The sequence below is a fragment of the Poecilia latipinna genome, unplaced genomic scaffold (genome assembly GCF_001443285.1).
Source record: "Poecilia latipinna isolate Pla-1442-1.1 unplaced genomic scaffold, P_latipinna-1.0 Scaffold1536, whole genome shotgun sequence".
Taxonomy (NCBI): domain Eukaryota; kingdom Metazoa; phylum Chordata; class Actinopteri; order Cyprinodontiformes; family Poeciliidae; genus Poecilia; species Poecilia latipinna.
Window position 1 is genome coordinate 106,791 of NW_015114152.1, and position 3,828 is coordinate 110,618.

The window sequence follows — 3,828 nt, forward strand, 5'->3', positions numbered from 1 at the left end:
TAGAACTTCTTCTTCCCCCCCCCCCCCCCCCCCCCCCCCCCCCCCCACTCTCTTTCTCGCTATCTGCTTCTCTCACTTTCCCACTGGGTGGAGGAGCTATAAATTAAACTGGGAAATTACTGCTAACTGTTGGAATAAATTAAGGCGCTTTTGCGTCTGTAAACACCGTCTGACTGCGTAATTACACTCCCACTCCCGCTGAGACGCCATGGAGAGGGAGCGCGGCAGAGACGGAAAGCAGCGCGTGAGGGGCCGGGTGGGGGGGAAGGAAGGATGAAGTAAATATCGCAGAGGGGTCAGATGTTAGTCGCTCCCTCACTGTGAGCTGGGCGCTGTGAGAGACGGATGAGGCGGGGGGGAAAGGTCACGTTGAACATCACGATCTCAGTTAGCAAACAGTTAAACACACGGTGATGGTATGAAGAAGACCCTCAAATATTCCTCTACAGCAGCGTCGACTCAGGTGTGAGTCGGTCTAGTTAAAGTCAAACGAGGTTGGAACTTCACATTCAGAGGCTATGCTGCAGGGGTGTCCAAAGTGCGGCTCAGGGGCCGTTCGTGGACCTTTGAACAATTTTGTGTGCCCCCCCCCTCCCCCCCGTCTACAGTGGTTCAAATTTCACCCTCCAGTGGGAACTTTTTTTTTTATATATAATTTCTTAACACAAGAATTTAATTCTTCTTTAATGGAAAGTGTTTTTCTTTTATTTCTTATAATTGTAATTTTTTACTTAAAAAATGAAAAACTAGATCACATTTATTCTATTTTAGAAGAAAGTTTCCTTTTTGTTGCAGGAAAAAGACAAAAAGATTTTATAGATCAAATAAACCAAAAGGTTAGGAAACTGTCCACCTTTTATTATGACAAAAATGTTGCCACTGTGTTTCATTAAAATATTGCATGTTCATATATATATATATATGTCTCACAACAAAGTTATTTTGTGTTTCGAATCAGAAAAACAATATGGCCCCTTTGAGATCTGCCATCCTGCCAGTCGGTGGTGCAAAAAGTGGGTTTGCGCCACACACGATGCAGATGATATATTTGTTGTCTGATGACAATAAGGTACAGATTGAGAGGCGGAGAACAAAAAAACAGAAGAGGTACGAAATTAGCTTTTCAAAATGGTCAACGGAGATATCGGTCCACCAGGAGGAGGCTTGAAAATGTTCAGGTTAGCTTAAGCTACTAGCAAAAAACTGTCAGGCCAGTGTTGTCTTGTGTCTGTGTTTCGTATCTACAGATGTGTAATGTGTCTGCATGCACCTTAGAAAGTACGCGGGCATTCTGATGGTCAACCAAGCCCAGAGCCAGACAGACCCGGTCCTCAAGGACAGCGACGCTATCACTCTGAGCATACAGCATTACGGAGCGAGTCCATGTTCTATCACCAGGCAGGCACATTTAATTAACACGTCTGAAAATGTGCGAGCGACTGTAAACCAACATCAGCTGCTGACACTGAGTCATGAACTCAAACACGGTTGTTGACATTAGCCAGTACAACACAACCGCTGGTAGCTGTGCTCTCCGCTGCCTGGGCTGCAACATTAATGAGGGCAAGACTTTATATACATGTGAAAAAAAAAGTAGGCTTGCTTGTCTTAGGTTTTCATTTTTAATTGAAAAAAAAAAGTAGCAAGCAGTGGAAACCGTGTTAGAGCTCAAACGTTGACTTACAAGAATCAGCATCTACTCATATCTTGTGATGTTTGTTCTGTCTAAAGGGGGAGACTGGAAGCTGTGACACCGTGTGCCAGCATCAAGCTCCTTTAATAGGTATCCTGACAGCAGCATAGAGCTGCCTGTGTCCTCTGAAGAAATCAAAGGCGTGTGATGATTCTTGATTTTGTCGTATGGATCAACACCAAACTCCAAGCGTATTTAAGGGGCTTGAAGAAAGTTCGCTGCAAGCCACAAAATGGGGCTCAGCCTGCATGTGGAGGACGGTTCCCCAGTCAGCTAACATCAGTATTTAACTTGCTGACCAACAAGGAAACAAGTAAATCATCGTATGGGCGACACATTTGTTTTATTTTACAGGTATTTCCTAAATGATTGACTTGATGCTCTGATGTTCTGCCCTGAAATCTGCTTTTTCACGGATGTTTGACGACGGAAAAGGAAACGGGTCGCTGTAAATTCTGCAAGAGAGACATTGTGGACTCCAAAAAGGTCCACGAGTTGAAACGAAGTATCTGAGACACACCTCAGTTTCAGCTCTGCCAGAGGGTCATGGATAGATAGATAGATAGATAGATAGATAGATAGATACCACTTCTAAAGGTAATTTTTGATCATTATTATTTTACTTCTTTTAGGGGCATCAAAGTAAAGGGGCACATATAAAACCGAACACTGCACTTTTATATATATTTATTTAAATAATCAAACAAATGAAACCATGCATCATAGATAGATAGATCACTGTTCAAAGCGTGCATAGAGGCTTTCATCAATGTTTTCCTTCTTTTCTCCACCAATCTCAGCTGGAACATTGGAGGGTTTTTCTTCTTCTTCTTCCTCCCCCCATCTCTCTCTCTCTCTTTGAGAGAATAAAACACGTTTCCGCGTCTCGGGGCCAATTTATTCAGTGCAAATAGCACATGAGAGCCAGCGCATTTTTTTTTTTTTTCCTCCCAAGCCTGCAACGGATGAGCGAGCACGGACCGCTCCGGTGACTAATTACCATCATAAACCCCGCACAAGTTCTGCGGGCGAGTCCGGCTCGTTTTATGCCTCCGTATTACCGTGCAGCCAGTGCCGCAGCGGGGAGATAATCGGGCGGAGGGAGCAGTTGCACAGAGTAGACGGAGAGAGAGAGAGAGAGAGGGAAGAGGAGAGGAGAGGAAGGGGCTGGCAGCACATGATCACACGGGCTGTATCCAGTCACTCATCTACTGGAGCATTCATAATTGCGGTGGCGTCCACATATGGGAATACAACGGTGGCGAGATTGCGATCGCACCTGATTCCGGAGGACAGCGTGCGGGGGAGAAAGGTGGCCAAATCCGGGGGACTTAGCCTGAACCAGCCGAGGGAAAAGGAGAGAGAGACTGAAAGGGAGGGAGAAAACGGAAAGAGCGGCAGCCCCGAACACTATCCGGTAGGTGAGCGTTGATTGATGTGCCCCGACTGCCAATATGCTTTTCCATCACCCGATCTGTGCGAAGAAGAAAAACCACCTCAGGAGTGTTTTACCGCGCTGTAGCCCCAACAAGTATCTCCCTTTTCTTTTTTCTTTCTTTCTTACTCAACCAACATTCGTGGCACGGTTCAAGAAACAATTAGGTCTGTCTGTGAGACAATACATTCGGCTCTCCGCAAATGCCAAGGCAAATGATTGAGGATGCGGCTGTCAGTGAATAGCTGGCAGCCTGATGTGAGGACTGGGTTCTGGTTCGAAGGCCCAGCGTGGGTATTAAAAAAAAGAAGGAAGGAAAGGAAGAAAGAAAAATCTAACAAAAGAGGGGAGAGCATGAAAGCTTCAGGGATTTTGCACTGATTGATTGGCTTCATGCAAAAACATCAAAACAGCACAGTAAGGCTGTTTTTTTTTTCAGATGGAATATTTCAAATGCTTTTAACCAAATTTATTTCTAGATATAGTTAGTAGTACTGTTGATGTCATGTACTCCATTATTAGTGCAGACTTTTATCTCCATCTTTCCCTCTGGTGTTGATTAATCAACAACTTGATCAGGTAAGTTTCAGAAGCCCCACCCTGCTAGATTTCCATTTACTTTATCTGATAAGGACTTGTGGACAGAATTACTGCGTTTATAATGTCTGTAACCCCTACACACACACACACACACACACAC

The 3,828-nt window shown here is 44.6% G+C and overlaps 1 protein-coding gene across 4 annotated transcripts in view; it reads left to right on the forward strand.

The window, feature by feature from the left end:
• The first annotated feature begins 2,586 nt into the window (after nt 1-2,586).
• flrt1a (fibronectin leucine rich transmembrane protein 1a) overlaps nt 2,587-3,828 on the forward strand; it is a 71,556-nt gene continuing 70,314 nt past the window's right edge. For 2 of the 4 annotated variants that reach the window (XM_015058366.1, XM_015058365.1), the window contains exon 1: nt 2,592-3,110. The gene's annotated coding sequence lies outside the window, so the exon portion shown is untranslated. Of the gene's footprint in view, nt 3,111-3,828 lie in introns of all 4 variants that reach the window. The other 2 variants (XR_001428198.1, XR_001428197.1) reach the window with 2 other exon arrangements.